The sequence below is a fragment of the Stegostoma tigrinum genome, chromosome 2, assembly GCF_030684315.1.
Source record: "Stegostoma tigrinum isolate sSteTig4 chromosome 2, sSteTig4.hap1, whole genome shotgun sequence".
NCBI lineage: Eukaryota > Metazoa > Chordata > Chondrichthyes > Orectolobiformes > Stegostomatidae > Stegostoma > Stegostoma tigrinum.
The window spans coordinates 145,631,145-145,648,957 of record NC_081355.1 but is presented as its reverse complement, the minus strand read 5'-3'; the positions used below and the strand labels follow the sequence as shown (position 1 = coordinate 145,648,957).

The window sequence follows — 17,813 nt, the reverse complement described above, 5'->3', positions numbered from 1 at the left end:
ATAAGAAAAACACAATTGCTCTAGAAAAAGTACAGACAAAAATATTGCCCGGACTTGAAAATTGCTGGTATGTTGAAAGATAGGATACGCTGTTTGTTTTCCTTCAAACAGAGGAAACAGAATGGTGACTTAATTGAGATTTACAAAATAATGAAGGGCTTGGATAGGGTAAACACAAGACCTATTTTCCCCAAGAGGTTAATTACCAGGAGGCAAAGATTTAAGGTGATTTGTAAAAGATTTAGAAGACTTTAGGAAAAATTTTTCGCCCAGCATCTGACAGGAATCTGGAACTCTCTGTAAGAGTGGTGGAGACAGAAACCCTCATAACAGTTAAGAAAGTATTCAGGGCGTGCACTTGCAATGCAAAAGGCATACAAGGCTATGGGCCTAGTGCTGGAAAATGGAATTAGAATAGTCAGGTGCTTAACTTTGAACAGCACAGACTCAATGGGCTCAACAGTTTTTTTACTGTGATGTAGATCTCTGACACCCAGAAAGCAGTTGGTGTCCAGAATTTGTTGCCGAGTTTTATTTATTTAAAACAAACCTCTATCAGCAGTGCTGTAACTGAGAAGGTTAGAGGACCAAGTACTATTAAGTGGGATTAGAATACACGACTGTACAACCGGTAGATACGATAGGTTAAATACTTCCATTCTGTACACTAAGTTTTCTATGATTCTATGGAACAGCAAGTTTGCAGATCTGCATTATCCAATTGAATTTCTGAACGACTGCACACCTATGATTTATCAAATAGATCGCTGCTTTATGAGCAGGAATCCCATGAATTTAGATGAGAGTTCACAGTATATGAAGGTGGTTCAGTAGTAAACATCACATGCAGTAGATTCCTGTGGCATTGCAAGAAAAATGAACAAAGGAACTGATAGCAGAGTTCATCATAATACAAATAATTAAAGATTTTTACATAATTATAGACTGTCCAATTACCCAGAAATTAGCTTCAATGAAACATGACTGATAGATCCAATAATCTTATTGTTTTACAATGATATAAAACAAACTATTTCAATTAGAAGCAATCTGGTCAACCTAATTCTGGTCAGTATCACCACTGTGGTGTCTATAATTAATTGTATCAGGAACTGTTCTGCTTTTGAAATGTGTGGATATTGATGTGAAGATTTACAGTGGGTTCTCTCACAGCTAGGAAGAGGAAAAAAGTCTCAAATCTGTCCAACAATACTAACTTTAGATTTGTCTTCTGCTTCATAATGACCAACTTGATCATTGACATATCTGGTAGCTTTGTTGGAATGGCATCAGTTGAATGCATAGTTACTCAAATTCAGAGTACAATTGTAAGGGCCAAATACTTACTAGCGTGGCAAACTTTCCCATTTGATAGCTTCAGTTATGGAAACAGCACTAGCCTCACTTCAGAAGATAAAATGCTGTAAAAACACTGACCTGAAGAATAGCTTCACCTGCCAAGCCAGCACCTTAAAATTCTCATCGTTGTGTCTGAACTCCTCCACAGCCACACATTTCCTATTTTTATGACGTCCTCCAATCTCAAACCTCAGATCATTGCACTCCTCCTTCTAGGTTAAATCAATATCCCTAATTTTAATGACCCCACCAGTGGTAGCCATGCCTTTATGCACCTGAACTCCAAGCTCTGCAATTCACTCCCTAACTTTCAGCCTCCAACCAGTCAAGCTTAAAATTAGTTTGCCATGCAAAATATTAAGTTAAGCCAATGTTGTTTTACTTTGTTGAAGACTCTGGCAACTTATTTGATGTGGAAGTAAAACCACTCAAATTATTTGCACTGATTACTGTAAAAAAAATACACAATATATTTGTGGCTTTTTTGTGACTAATTTAGTATCTAAAAAGGCAAACTAGAAAGTATCTATAAGAAATGAAAAGGAAAATCTCACTGGAGTCAGAAAACAAATTCCATGCAGAAAGGACAAGTAGTAAGTGTTTTGTGCTACCTTTCTCAAGTACAGCAACATGAATTCTTCTACAGAATTGTGGTTGCTATTTTACAGGTTTATTTGAACACCTTTTCTTTCCTAAAGCCTTCGACAAAATTTGTGTTAATCAAGCTGGTCATGTTTTACTTAGGTGAACTTGCTACAGCAATAGAAATGACTAATGTATTTGCTTAATCAAAATGAGATGAATGATATTCAAAAGTACATCAAGCCACTGTCTCATGTGGAAAAATCAATTTATCTCAGAAGATTCCACTAGTTTAAAACAAAACTGCATTTCAAGAAACCAAGGCCAATGAAGTAACGGAGGCCACAGTTAGCCCAATTGCTCTACGTCTAGATTGTCGTGTAGAATAAAGACCAATGATGCAGGATCAGTCCCTCCACTGGCTGTGTTGTTCATGGAGGCTTGCCTCCTCACCTTGCCTCATGCTTGTGGAGTGGCCATTAAGTCTCTTTAATGTAGGGAGCTGCCTATGATCCTTTGTGGGCTATGGCTCCACACCATACAAAAATAGATCCACACTTTCATAGCACTTTCCACTACAAAACATTTCAAAAGCCAACAGAGGAGTCTAGGCCTGAAACATCAGCTTTCCTGCTCTACCGATGGTGCTTGGCCTGCTGTGTTTATCCAGCTCTACACCGTGTTATCTCAAAATGCTCCTTGGAATATGTAGGAAACATGGCAGCCAATACAAGCAAAGCAACTCACAAATAAAGTGATAGTTATTAGACCTGTTTTGTCCAGTTGATTTAAAGGGATAAAGGTGACAGAGTCAAGGCATCTTTTACACATAGCCGAGCAGACAGGTAGAATGTTGACATCAGTAATCATGCAGCACCCACTCAATACCGCACTGTTACTGTTGTCATGATGAGGTACATCTAAAAAGGTAAATTGAAATTGACAATGCAATTTGCCAATGTGAAATAATCACTCCAGAAGTAGATTGTCTCTTGCTGGAGGTGATCCAAGCCTAGTAATCATGTGACAAGAATGTTATTTGCCTCTTATAAACCCAAGGTAAATACTAGATCATGTCTTACTACATACAAATTGCTCAATTACCCAAGGAGTTGTGAATAGTATTCAGCACTACAATCAACAATAAACATCCCATTTCTAAACTTGCAATGATGGACAGATAATTGATGCAGCAACTAAAGATATTTAGGCAATGAACATTGTTGAGTAACCCTCACAGCAGTGTCCGATATGACTGACTCCAACAACTACAACCAACTTGTTAGTTATGACTCCAGCAACAGACAATTGTGCCCACACTCCACCCCAAAAAAATTTCAGCAAAACATCTTGCTCCTTGATACCAAGATAATAAAATGCGAGGCTGGATGAACACAGCAGGCCCAGCAGCATCTCAGGAGCACAAAAGCTTAAACCTGGTCAAATTCTGTCTTAAATCTTACCTCACCGATAAAATTCTTCACCTCCAGTTCATGCTTGGACCAAGGGTGTCATGACCTATTAAGCGAAAATAAATTCAAACTGAACACCAGTGAGCATGTGCCACTATCAACAACACGTTCCACCACTTTACTGACAACTGACGGCCATGTGGCAGCCTTTGACTGGTCCTACATTTTGCGTATGTCACACCCGGGCAATTTTCAACCTTGTCAGGTAGATACTATTATTGTAATAGTATGGATACACAGTTGGCTAATTTTGAAATTGATGCATTCAACATCACAGCGGAATGCTGTCAGGATCCAGGGCCTTCAGTCATTTAATGACATTGCATGGAATGAGACAAATTGGCTGACTTGTTTATGTAATTTAGAAACTCAGGTGGTCATTCACTACTGGCCAAAGATGGTTGCAAACACTTCAAACTTGTCTTTTGCACTCAAATGCTTAGCACCACCATCACTAATTGGGATCATCTCAGAACTACCTCCTCCCATCAGATAACTTGATGTCTACTACACAACTTTAATCAGATCCATTTATGGCAGGATCATTTATGGCATGCCGCTATTTCATATGTACATGATGTAGCTTCACCAGGCTCGCACCCGAATCTCAGGTACGCCTGGTGCTGCACCTTGCATGTTTTCCCAGTTTCATTAAAATAGGTTCAGAGATAGTAGAAACTGCCGATGCAAGAAAATCTGAGATAACAAGGTGTAGAGCTGGATGAACACAGCAGGCCAAGCAGCAGAGGAGCAGGAAAGTTGATGTTTCGGGTCTGGGCCCTTCTTCATTTCTGAAGAAGGGTCCAGACCCAAAACATCAGCTTTCCTACTCCTCTGATGCTGCCTGGCCTGTGTTCATCCAGCTCTATACCTTGTTACCTCATTAAAATAGGGTTGGTTTCCTGTACATAGTGGAGAGAAGGATATGTCAGGTTGTGGAGTCTGCAGTCCAGCATCTCCCCCTCACATCACAAAACATAACATATGTACCACAGTACTCAGCAGCCCAGAATCTCTCAATTTTACACAGTGTAGTTGTTGAGTAAAAGAAAAATTAGATCTCTTCCCCACCCACCACCACTCCTTGGTCAGACAATGTTGTCTGTAAGCACGTACTTACTTGAACAATTTTTTTCTCTATGTACTGTTTTAGTCCTACGAATGTCATTCTCTGCCATTGTTTTAGTCCTATGATTGTCATCAAATTCTAATGTACAACTCACACAGAAGTACCAACGTACAACACTGATCATTTCCTTCAGTTTCAACATTAGGAAAAGAACAGTTTTGTGCTCATTTGGTTAATGTACCATGCTGTCAACATTGCACTAGTAAATTATCCAATTACACATTTACTTAATTATATTAGACCTTGTATAATATACGATTAAAAACATCTGACAGGTCTTTAAATTACAACTAATTCAATCTTAAACTGCAGATTATATTCTAACATACTTTAAGACAAAGGTAAAGGCCAGTTGCAGTCATGTGCTTGGTCAATATAGCCTTGGTCAATATAGCCTTTCATAATCTGAAAAAGTAATAAAACGGCATACAAAGCACAATTTAAAGACAACAGTCTTTGCCACATCATTCAAGTTTTATTTTATTTCTTTTTTGAAGCACTGGCAATTTAACAAGATCAAAAAATCTGTTAATCATATTTAGCCATTGATATATCCACTGTATGGGAAACGGTTTGAAACAAAAGTGGCCAAAATAAGAACCAAGATTAAAACAAAAATATTCACAGATAATTCTAAATCTCTCTTCAGTTGGAAAATGAAGTCCAATCTTTTCGGCATATGGCAGTTGATTAGTGTCTATTTAATTCAATTGGAGCGGAAAAGTGGAAATCACAAACTACCTTGGGGAAATTTGCTGATGCCATTCAATACCAGAGGACAAAACAAAAGCGTGCTATTTTTCAAGTTCTTAAATTGTCAAAAGAAATTTGCAAAACAAACATGGCCTTCAAAAAGAAACTCGCGTAACCTAACCGGGTGTGTGCATTTCACTACCACACTTGTGTCGGAAAGTAATGGTGGTTAACATTTTTAAACAAACAAAAAAAGTTAATTGGAAATGCTGTCATGTAAAAACAAACAAGGAGACCCATGACTAGGAAGTTCATCTTCGACTTGGCAGTTTTACCGCGAGTTTGGACATATTCAAGACCTGATGGCTTTCTCATTCATCAGAATCCCACCTAACAAACCTTCAGCATGATCAATAGTCCACACCTCACTCAGTTAGGCATAAAAGTTGTAGCTTGAAAAATTGAGTTTGACAGTTTCTCGACAGCAGCTTCTAGGCTTTGTCTCCGGACTGATCGAAAAAAAATGTTTTTTCCCCTCCCGTTCCCTTCCCCCAATCAGCTCCACCCCCCCAACCCTTAACAACCCTCTTCTCGTCAACAAAATGGTGATTAAAAATAAAACTGCAAGAAAAAGTGACGTGCATCAGCACAACAATGCATTTAAGTTATTGCAAGCTATTTTAAAAAAGTTATTTTCTTGAAGAAAAAGAAAATAAAGCTTATGTTTATGTCTAAAAGTGATCCGTCCTCCTTTTGCAAACCATGACTGAGCAACTTGCACAATGGCGCCGACCCCCCTCCTCCTCCTCCTCCTCCTCTCCCCAATGGCCTGAAAAGGAGCCGGAGCCACGCAACCACCTCGTCAATTTAACATGTGTACATTTATATTGTCGCAAAAAAATTAAACTTCTAAAACAAAAAAGGAGAAACTCACCTTTTTAAATCCTAGAACAGCGGAGTTTTTGTGCTCATGACCTCAACTGTCATCGGGGTAAACGGCTGTTCTTTTTTGTTGAAATTTTTTTAACGAAAGGAAAAGGTGTAAATTATAATCAGACGAAACGAACTTGGATTTCCCCTGTCGAAAAGCTTTCTCTTTCTGTTGTCGTCGTCGCGGCTGGTGTATATTTTAAAACAGTAAATAAGTTTGTCTTCCTCAGCTCGGAAATCGACTCCCACAAGAAATTTATCCAGACTCTTCCGTGGATTTGCTTTTTTTTCCTCCTCTTCCCCTAAAAGAAAACCTTCTCCCTCCTTCTCTTGCCACGTCCCAAAAAAATTATATAATATATTGAAAAAGAAAAGCCGCCTCAAGCGTCGAGCCTTTTGTTGTTGTTTCTTCTCCTCTGTCGCTCTCAAAAGACACTTCAATTTTTTCCCCCCAGGAAAAAAACTCCACTCAATACGGGTGGAGAAGGGAGGGAGGGGGAAAAGACTTCGAAGCTTCTTTTCCTTTCGACGTTAGTTTCCGTCAGCCCCCCAAAAAAAACTTCGCGATAGACTCAAGAAGAAATTCTGTATGTTCATAAAAAAAGAGAGGAAATGAAGAGAAAGGGGAAACAGGAAGAGAAAGAGCAGCAGAGAGGTGAAAGAATATCTAATATAAATCAATAGATTTTTCTTTAGGTGGCTCCGTCTGCGAATCCTCCTCCCAAATCCTCTCACAAGTCATGAGGGGAGGGAAAGATAGGGAGGGGGGGTGGAATCCAACGCACGGCTGAAGTCCTAATCCAAAGGTTTCTCTGAGAAATATACAGACATACTATATACACAGCTGTATTTCCCCCCCCTTCTTCCAAAATAAAAAGGGGTTGCGAAGGTCCTTGTATATTTCCCCGCTCGCAGTCCTCTTCCAGGAGTCAAAGGAGCTTTTCTAAAAACTAAAAAAACAAACAAACGCGCTGTAAACTTATTACATTACTCCATCATTGGTGGCCATCTTGGAAAGAGCCAGAGAACAACTCCCCCTCTTCCCCTGCCTCCTCCTCCTCCTCCTGCACCTTCTGTCAGTCACAGTCCTGCAACAATTAGTACCTTCAACCCAAAGAGTTTGTTAACATCACATCCACCCTCCTAGTCCCCCCTCCCCACTCTCATAACACCCAGCAGAAACAAAAGAAGGCAACCTCCTCTTTCACAACCCCTTGCTAAGAAATGAAGCAACTGTCTTCGATTCAAAGGGTGATTTTGAGAGGTGCGTGTGTGTGTATGTGTTTTTTTCGTCTGTGTATGGATTCGAACCATTTGCTTAGCAATAATTTCTCTGCAAGAACAACTATGATGACCCCGTGGAGTAATACCAGCCAGCAACTCAAGTGAGGAGACCTTCGAACCAACCATTAGCCAACAGATTCGTGGTAAAATCTGGTCTGGATTTCCAAACCCAAATGGATCAGGAATCGTTCCTCCTGCAGGCGCAGTGTTAAACCACTCGTGAAATTCGCTGGTGGTTTACATTCATTAGTCAGGAGAGCGCAAAACAACAAAATAAATTGATCAAATGTTCTTTGCCAGTCCCGTAAATCATGGACATTAACAATAAAGGACATTTCTTTTAGCCCCCAGCAGCCCCACCACCCCTTTCAGTATTGAACAAATTTACGAGGAGAAGCAATTGCATGTGCAGAAAGGTTGCTATGGTGGCGTGTGAGGTAGAGAAAGCTAGTTAAGTCACAACCTTTTTAAAAAATACGTTTAAAAATGTTCATTTTGCAATGAAGGAAAGAACAGCATTGGGAAAGAGATTATACAGGCATTAATACCAAAAAATGAAATCGAAAAAAATCCAAAATGAAAACAAATGTTGACACTTAATTAAAAATTGAGGTAAGATAGACATGGGTCCTTTTCAGGATGAATAAGATAAACTCAGGAAATGTTGAAATGGCAAAGATACCAAATCTTTGTTTTACCTCTATCTTCATTGAAATAAAAAAGAGAAACTGACAACAATAATACATCAAGAGGACTATTACTACAGTTAAGAGATAGGAAGAGGTTTATAAAATCATGGAGGGCATGGATAGAGTAAATAGACGAGGTCGTTTCCCCAGGGTGGGGGAGTCCAAAACTAGAGGGCATAGGTTTAAGGTTAAAGGGGAAAGATTTAGAAAGGATCTAAGGGGCAACATTTTCATGCAGAGGGTGGTGCATGGATGGAATGAGCTGTCAGAGGAAGTAAAGGAAACTATACAATTACAACATTTAAAAGGCATCTGGATGGGTATATGAGCACGTACGTTTTAGAGGGATATGCTGCCAATGGGACTTAAATTATTTAGGATATCTGGTCGGCATAGACGAGTTGGACCGAAGGGTTTGTTTCTGTGCTGTATGTCTCTATGACTCTATGGGAAAAAAATCAAAATTTAACAATACCAACTTGCATTTATACAACGTTTTAAATGTAGTAACATAGGCAGGCACGGTGGCTCAGTAGTTAGCACTGCAGCCTCACAGCTCCAGGGACCCGGGTTCGATTCCACCCTCAGACGACTGTCTGTGTGGAGTTTGCACATTCTCCCCGTGTCTGCATGGATTTTCTACGGGTGCTCCAGTTTCCTCCCACAGTCCAAAGATGTGCAGGCTAGGTGGATTGGCCATGCTAAATTGCCCGTAGTGTTCAGGGGTGTGTGTGTTATAGGGGGATGGGTCTGGGTGGGCTGCTTCATGGGGCAGTCTGGACTTGTAGGGCCGAAAGGCCTGTTTCCACACTGTAGGGAATCTAATCTAATGTGAAGTAACCAAAATCAAGGCTGTGCAAGGGGTCAGATTTGGAGAAGAATGCATATTTCAGATCTTCGCTATGGCTGAAAGCAGTATTAAAGAATAGCAAGACCTATGAGGAATTTGAAATAAAAAGGATGAGAATTTTAAAACTGAAGAGCTGACAGACCAGGAATCAGTGTAGGTCAATGAATATAGGAGAGATGGTTGAAAAGAGCTGATATGAGGTTGGATTAAGAAGTTTAGATGATCTCATGTTTACAGAGGGTGCAATGTGGGAAGCAGGCCAGGCATACATTGGAATAGCCAAGTTTAGAGCTAACAAAGGCTTGAATGAGGGTTTCCTCTGCAGATGGGGTGAGGCAGGGGCTTAGGCATGTGACATTTCAGAAGTGGACTTGCTGATGGAACGGTCTGGAGATGAAAAATCATCTCATGATTAAATGGATTGCTAAATTGCAAATCCACTTGTTCAACCTCATCAGTAGCTAGGGACACCAAGCTAATGGCATATAGGGCTGTGATGGTTCCCACCTTCCTATGTGGCTCTGAGAACTGGACTGTTTACAGCAGACAACTTAAGGTGCTGGAGTAGTACCACCCACACTGCCTGCACAACTTCCTGCAAATCTGCTGAGAAGATAGATGCACCAAAACCAGTATCCTCGTCCAGGCCAGTATCCCCAGCATTGTGACACTGACCACCCTTAATCACCTGCAATGGGCTGGACATGTTGTCCACATGACCAACATGAGACTTCCCAAGCAGGTGCTCCACTCCCAGCTCCAAAACACAGGCAAGCCCCAAATTGACAGAGGAAATGCTTCAGTGTTATCCTCAAGGCCTCACTGGCAAAGTGCAGCATTCCCACAGACACCTGGGAATCACTTACCCTAGACTGTACAAAGTGAGGAGGAGCTTCTGGGATGGTGTTGAGCACTTTGAGGCTTGCTGTTGGGAAAAAAAAACACAACCTGGGTGAAAACAGCATAAGGAGCACTCTGCCACACCAATGCCCCAGCCACAGCTTCTCACTTTTGCCCAACTGTGGCAGAGTCTGTGGAAGCTTCTTCAGACTGAAAAGATGTACAAGGTTGTTGCTGGGACAGGATAATTTGAGTTATAGAGAGAAGCTAGGTAGGCTGGAACTTTTTTGACTTGAGACTGATGCCCTTTAGAGAAGGAAACAGTCATCCTTGCCCAGTCTGGCTTACATGTGACTCCAGTCCCACAGAAATGAGACTGACTCTTAACTGCTCTCTGGGCAATTAGGGATGGGGCGATAAATGCTGCCAAGCCAGCGATGCCCTCGTCCTGTGAATGAATAACGAAAAAACGATAGCAGAGGCACTAGTATCAAACAAACAATTCAATCCAAAAGTGCCAGATAAGTGTTGGACTGCAAATTTCATTTTTATTTTCAAAGCGATAAATAAAACTAAGTCAGGTTACGTAGATTAAAGTCAGTGGTAGAAAAGGTACCAACAAGACCTTTAATGTATAGATATGGGAAGAATTGCTGAAAATGCTCTGGCTGCAACTGAATAGGTAAGATTGAAACCAAGTAGGGTGGTCCATTCATGTAGACATGAGTGGGACCATCCTACTCATCAACAAAGGAAAGACATTGGAAAAGAATGGTGTGGTCGGCAGTAAAAGGATACTGGCAGGTAAGTGTGGAGCTGGATGAACACAGCAGGCCAAGCGGCATCTCAGGAGCACAAAAGCTGACATTTCAGGCCTAGGCCCTTCATCAGGAAAGGGGGCTGGGGAGAGGGTTCTGAAATAAATAGGGAGAGAGGGGGAAGTGGACCGAAGATGGATAGAGGAAAAGATAGGTGGAGAGGAGAGTATAGGTGGGGAGGTAGGGAGGGGATAGGTCAGCCCAGGGAGGACGGATAGGTCAAGGGGGCGGGATGAGGTTAGTAGGTAGGAAATGGAGGTGCGGCTTGAGGTGAGAGGAGGGTATAGGTGAGAGGAAGAACAGGTTAGGGAGGCGGGGGCGTGCTGGGCTGGTTTTGGGATGCAGTGGGGGGAGGGGAGATTTTGAAGCTGGTGAAATCCACATTGATACCATTGGACTGCAGGGTTCCCAAGCAGAATATGAGTTGCTGTTCCTGCAACCTTCGGGTGGATTTCACAAGCTTCAAAATCTCCCCTCCCCCCACTGCTTCCCAAAACCAGCCCAGTTCATCCCTGCCTCCCTAACCTGTTCTTCCTCTCACCTATCCCCTCCTCCCACCTCAAGTCGCACTTTCATTTCCTACCCACTAACCTCATCCCGCCTCCTCGACCTGTTCGTCCTCCCAGACTGACCTATCCCCTCCCCACCTCCCCACCTATACTCTCCACCTATCTTCTCCTCTATCCATCTTCGGTCCACCTCCCCCACTCTCCCTATTTATTTCAGAACCCTCTCCCCATCCCCCTTTTCTGATGAAGGGCCTAGGCCCGAAACGTCAGCTTTTGTGCTTTTAAGATGCAGCTTGGCCTGCTGTGTTCATCCCACTCCATACTTTGTTATCTCGGATTCTCCAGCATCTGCAGTTCCTGCTATCTCTGGCAGGTAAGTGATGGATAATGCTCCAAGGTCACAGTCACTGAGGATTTGATTTGTGATATTGGTTGGGACTATTTCAATGCTGTGGCACTCACTGAAACCTGATTCAAATGTGGAGTTGGAAGGGTTGTGATGGCAGTTTGAAAGAGAGATTTTTAAAAATTCATTTACAGGATGACAGCATTGCTGGCTAGGCAGCATTTATTGCCTGTCCCTAATTGCCCAGAGGGCAGCTAATAGTCAATCACATTGCCGTGGGTCTGGAGTCACATGTAGGCCAGGCCAGGTAAGGATGGCAGTTTCCTTCCCTAAAGGACATGAGTGAACCAGATGGGTTTTTCCTGCCAATTGACAATGGATTCATGGTCATCATTAGACTCTTAATATGAGCTATTTATTGAACTCAAATTTCACCAATTGCCATGGTGGGATTCAAACTCAGGGAAGCGTCTAGGCCAGAAACATCAGCTTTCCTGTTCCTCTGATGCTGCTTGGCCTGCTGTGTTCATCCAGCTCTACACCTTGTTACCCCAGAATGTTATCTGAGTTTCTGGATTAACAGTCCAGTGATAATACCACGAGGCCATCGCCACCCCTGGAGAGTGATGCATCCTGAACCTACATTTATAACACCAACTTAAGGGTGACCAGCAGTTTTGTGTGAATGGAGTTGAGACCATAATGCAGAATCACAGGACTACTACGGTATAAAAGAAGGTCACTGGGCCCCTCTTATCTAAACCAGAAATAACAACTAGAGAAGGATGTGAGCTTTAGGCCTAAGGCAGAGAATAAGATTCATCGAGGTGAGCACAGAGAAATAAAACTTGTAGCTGAGAAGATTATTTCAGCTGGATCTTAAAGAAGATCATACACTCCTTATACTTGTTGTTGGAGAGGAGGGTGAAGGAGAAAGGGAAGAAGGGGTAAGGTAGAAGATTGACAGAGAGTAAAACCAATCAAGGATTAGCTTTGCTCTCCTGGATAATCATTGAGTGATGACTTTAGTGAAGAAGAGTGAGTAAAAATGGAACTTCCAGTGATCCAGCCAAATCTGAGGCTGGATAGTGAAACCAGTCATGCACCAGATATGCTCAAGTCCCACAACTTGGGCACAAAGGAGCAAAAATTGGTGTTAAATCGGAGACCACAAACAGTTTATTTATAAATCTTTTGCTGTATACTTACATAAGTGGCAAGGTGAATGTTTGTTGTCCATCCCTAATTACCCTGAAAAAGTGGTGGTAAGCCAAAAAGATTTGCAAGGATATTCCCAGGGTTGGAGGGTTTGAGCTACAGGGGGAGGTTGAATAGGCTGGGGCTATTTTCCCTGGAGTGTTGGAGGTTGTGGGGTGACCTTATAGAAGTTTACAAAATCATGAGGTGCATGGATAGGGTGAATAGCCAAGGTCTTTTCCCCATAGTCGGGGAGTCAAAACTGGAGGGCATAGGTTTAAGGTAAGAGGGGTAAGATTTAAAAGGGACCTCAGGGGCAACTTTTTCATACAGAGTGTGAAGTTTGTATGGAATGACCTGCCAGAGGAAGAGGTGGACGCTGGTACAATTACAACATTTAAAACGCATCTGGATGAATATATGAATTGGAAGGGTTTAGAGGGAAATGGACCAAATGCTGGCAAATGAGACTAGATTAATTTAGGATATCTGGTTGGCATGGACAAGTTGGACTGAAGGGTCTGTTTCCATGCTGTGCATCTCTATGATTCTCTATGACCTTCTCAATACCAATCTGTGTACTGTAGGTACACCTACAGGCATTCCAGAAGTTTGACTCAGCAATTATGAAGGAACAGCAATATAGTCCCAAGATAGATGTCTTGGAAGGAAATTTGCAGTGGAGATGTTTCAGTGCATCTGCTACGCTTGTTCTTTAGGGTGATAAATAGTTGGAGGTTTCATAGGTGCTTATGAAGAAGCCTTGACAAATTGTTGCAGTGCATCTTGCAGATGATACCCATTGCAATCCTCGCAAAGTGAGGAATGAATGAATATTTAAAGTGGGTGAATGGGGTGCCAGTCAAGCATTGCTTTGTTTTGGATGTTATTGGGCTTTGGTTGGAGCAGCAGGCAAATTAGAAGAATTCGACCACACTCCTGACTTGAACCTTGTTGATGGTGGAAAAATTGTGGCAATTCAAGATAGAGTTATTCACCTCAGAGTTCCAAACATTTGACCTGTTTTAGTCACTGTTTTTATACGGCTGGTCGAATTCTAAGCCTCTGGGTAATGATGCCCCTACCCTGCCACACACTGACAGAAGTTTGATGGTCATGGGGTCACTAATGGCAGTGCTGATAGTGGAAGTGGTTAGATTCTTTCATGTCAGAAATATTCAGTGCATTGCACTTGTATGGCACAAGTTTTATTTACCATTTATCAGCACAAACATACCTGCATGTTATTCAACTCTTGTACAATGTGAACAAACTACTTCATTATCTGAGGAGTTGTGAAAGTCACAGCCATACAGCACAGCAACAGAATCCTCAGCCCAACTCATCCATACCGACCGGGTTTCTAAACAGAACCAGTCCCATTTGCCTGTTTCCCTTTATACCTTTCCTATTGATGTACCTGTCCAAAAAGGTTGAGAGTAGGGAGGTCCAAAATCAAGTTTCAGGGACGCAAGATGGCACCGGCAAGCAAGAAGTTGGTTTGAAGTATGTCTACTTCAACGCCAGGAGTGTCCGGAATAAGGTGGGTGAACTTGCAGCATGGGTTAGTACCTGGGACTTCAATGTTGTGGCCATTTTGGAGACATGGATAGAGCAGGGACAGGAATGGTTGTTGCAGGTTCCAGGATTTAGATGTTTCAGTAAGAACAGAGAAGATGGTAAAAGGGGGGGAGGTGTGGCATTGTTGGTCAAGGACAGTATTACAGTTGCAGAAAGGATGTTTGGGGACTCATCAACTGAGGTAATATCGGCTGAGGTTAGAAACAGGAAAGGAGAGGTCACCCTGTTGGGAGTTTTCTATAGGCCTCCGAATAGTTCCAGATATGTCGAGGAAAGGATAGCAAAGATGATTCTCGAGAGGAGTGAGAGAGACAGGGTAGTTGTCATGGGGGACTTCAACTTTCCGAATATTGACTGGGAACACTATAGTTCGAGTACTATAGATGGGTCAGTTTTTGTCCAGTCTGTGCAGGAGGGCTTCCTGCGCAGTATGTAGATAGGCCAACAAGGGACAAAGCCACATTAGATTTGGTACTGGGTAATGAGCCCGGCCAGGTGTTCGATTTGGAAGTAGGTGAGCACTTTGGTGAGAGCGATCACAATTCTGTTATGTTTACTTTAGTGATGGAAAGGGATAGGTGTATACCACTGGGCAAGAGTTATAGAACATAGAACATAGAACATAGAACAGTACAGCACAGAACAGGCCCTTCAGCCCACAATGTTGTGCCGACCATTGATCCTCATGTATGCACCCTCAAATTTCTGTGACCATGTACATGTCCAGCAGTCTCTTAAATGACCCCAATGACCTTGCTTCCACAACTGCTGCTGGCAACGCATTCCATGCTCTCACAACTCTCTGCGTAAAGAACCTGCCTCTGACATCCCCTCTATACTTTCCACCAACCAGCTTAAAACTATGACCCCTCGTGCTAGCCATTTCTGCCCTGGGAAATAGTCTCTGGCTATCAACTCTATCTATGCCTCTCATTATCTTGTATACCTCAATTAGGTCCCCTCTCCTCCTCCTTTTCTCCAATGAAAAGAGACCGAGCTCAGTCAACCTCTCTTCGTAAGATAAGCCCTCCAGTCCAGGCAGCATCCTGGTAAACCTCCTCTGAACCCTCTCCAAAGCATCCACATCTTTCCTATAATAGGGCACCCAGAACTGGACGCAGTATTCCAAGTGCGGTCTAACCAAAGTTTTATAGAGCTGCAACAAGATCTCACGACTCTTAAACTCAATCCCCCTGTTAATGAAAGCCAAAACACCATATGCTTTCTTAACAACCCTGTCCACTTGGGTGGCCATTTTAAGGGATCTATGTATCTGCACACCAAGATCCCTCTGTTCCTCCACGCTGCCAAGAATCCTCTCCTTAATCCTGTACTCAGCTTTCAAATTCGGACTTCCAAAATGCATCACCTCGCATTTATCCAGGTTGAACTCCATCTGCCACCTCTCAGCCCATCTCTGCATCCTGTCAATGTCCCGCTGCAGCCTACAACAGCCCTCTACACTGTCAACGACACCTCCGACCTTTGTGTCGTCTGCAAACTTGCTGACCCATCCTTCAATTCCCTCGTCCAAGTCATTAATAAAAATTACAAACAGTAGAGGCCCAAGGACAGAGCCCTGTGGAACTCCACTCACCACTGACTTCCAGGCAGAATATTTTCCTTCTACTACCACTCGCTGTCTTCTGTTGGCCAGCCAATTCTGTATCCAAGCAGCTAAGTTCCCCTGTATCCCATTCCTCCTGACCTTCTGAATGAGCCTACCATGGGGAACCTTATCAAATGCCTTACTGAAGTCCATATACACCACATCCACAGCTCGACCCTCATCAACCTTTCTAGTCACATCCTCAAAAAACTCGATAAGGTTTGTAAGGCATGACCTACCCCTCACAAAGCCGTGTTGACTGTATTTGATCAAGCCATGCTCTTCCAGATGGTCATAAATCTTATCCCTCAGAATCCTTTCTAACACCTTGCAGACGACAGACGTGAGACTTACCGGTCTATAATTGCCGGGGATTTCCCTATTTCCTTTCTTGAAGAGAGGAATTACATTTGCCTCTCTCCAGTCCTCAGGTACGACTTCAGTGGAGAGCGAGGATGCAAAGATCTTCGCAAGTGGCGAAGCAATTGCATTTCTTGCTTCCCAAAGCAGCCGAGGACAAATCTGATCCGGGCCTGGCGACTTGTCAATCTTAATGTTTGACAAAATTTTCAGCACATCAGCTTCCTCTATCTCTATCCATTCCAGCATGCACACCTGCTCTTCAAAGGTTTCATTCACTACAAAATAATAGCTGGGGGAAAGGCAATTATGATGAGATTAGGCAAGATTTAGGGAGCATAGGATGGGGAAGGAAACTGCAGGGGATGGGCACAATAGAAATGTGGAGCTTATTCAAGGAAAAGCTCCTGTGTGTCCTAGATAAGTATGTACCTGTCAGTCAGGGAGGAAGTGGTAGAGCACGGGAGCCGTGATTTACGAAGGAAGTGGAATCTCAGGAGGAAGAAGAAGGCTTATGTTAGGATGAGATGTGAAGGCTCAGTTAGGGTGCTTGAGGGCTACGAGGGCTACGAGGTAGCCAGGAAAGACCTAAAGAGAGAGTTCATAAGAGCCAGGAGAAGACATGAGAAGTTGTTGGCGGATAGGATCAGGGTAAACCCTAAGGCTTTCTATAGGTATTTAAGGAATAAAAGAATGACGAAAGTAAGATTAGGCCCAATCAAGGATAGTAGTGGTAAGTTGTGTGTGGAGTCAGATGAGATAGGGTAAGCACTAAATGAATATTTTTCAACAGTATTCACTCTAGAAAATGACAATGTTGTCGAGGAGAATACTGAGATACAGGCTACTAGACTAGGTGGGATTGAGGTTCACAAGGAAGAGGTATTAGAAATCCTACAGAGTGTGAAGATAGATAAGTCCCCTGGGCCGGATGGGATTTATCCTCGGATCCTCTGGGAAGCCAGGGAGGAGATTGCCGAGCCTTTGGCATTGATCTTTAACTCGTCATTGTCTACAGGAATAGTGCCAGACGACTGGAGGATAGCAAATGTGGTTCCCCTGTTCAAGAAGGGGAGTAGAGACAACCCTGGTAATTATAGACCAGTGCGCCTTCCCTCAGTTGTTGGTAAAGTGTTGGAAAAGGTTATAAGAGATAGGATTTATAATCATCTAGAAAAGAATAAATTGATTAGGGATAGTCAGCACGGTTTTGTGAAGGTTAGGTTGTGCCTCACAAACCTTATTGAGTTCTTTGAGAAGGTGACCAAACAGGTAGATGAGAGTAAACCAGTTGAGGTGGTGTATATGGATTTCAGCAAGGCGTTCGATAAGGTTCCCCACAGTAGGTTATTGTACAAAATGCAGAGGAATGGGATTGTGGGAGATATAGCAGTTTGGATCGGAAATTGGCTTGCTGAAAGAAAACAGAGGGTGGTAGTTGATGGGAAATGTTCATCCTGGAGACCAGTTACTAGTGGTGTACCGCAAGGATCGGTGTTGGGTCCACTGCTGTTTGTCATTTTTATAAATGACCTGGATGAGGGTGTAGAAGGATGGGTTAGTAA

General features: G+C 42.7%; 1 protein-coding gene across 2 annotated transcripts in view; it reads right to left on the bottom strand.

Annotated features, from left to right (window-relative positions):
- kmt2ca (lysine (K)-specific methyltransferase 2Ca) overlaps nucleotides 1-7,180 on the bottom strand; it is a 489,348-nt gene extending 482,168 nt beyond the window's left edge. The window contains exon 1 of one of the 2 annotated variants that reach the window (XM_059639788.1): nucleotides 6,170-7,180. The gene's annotated coding sequence lies outside the window, so the exon portion shown is untranslated. Of the gene's footprint in view, nucleotides 1-5,634; nucleotides 5,743-6,169 lie in introns of those variants that run through there. The other variant, XM_059639789.1, reaches the window with a different exon arrangement.
- Nucleotides 7,181-17,813: the final 10,633 nt, after the last annotated feature.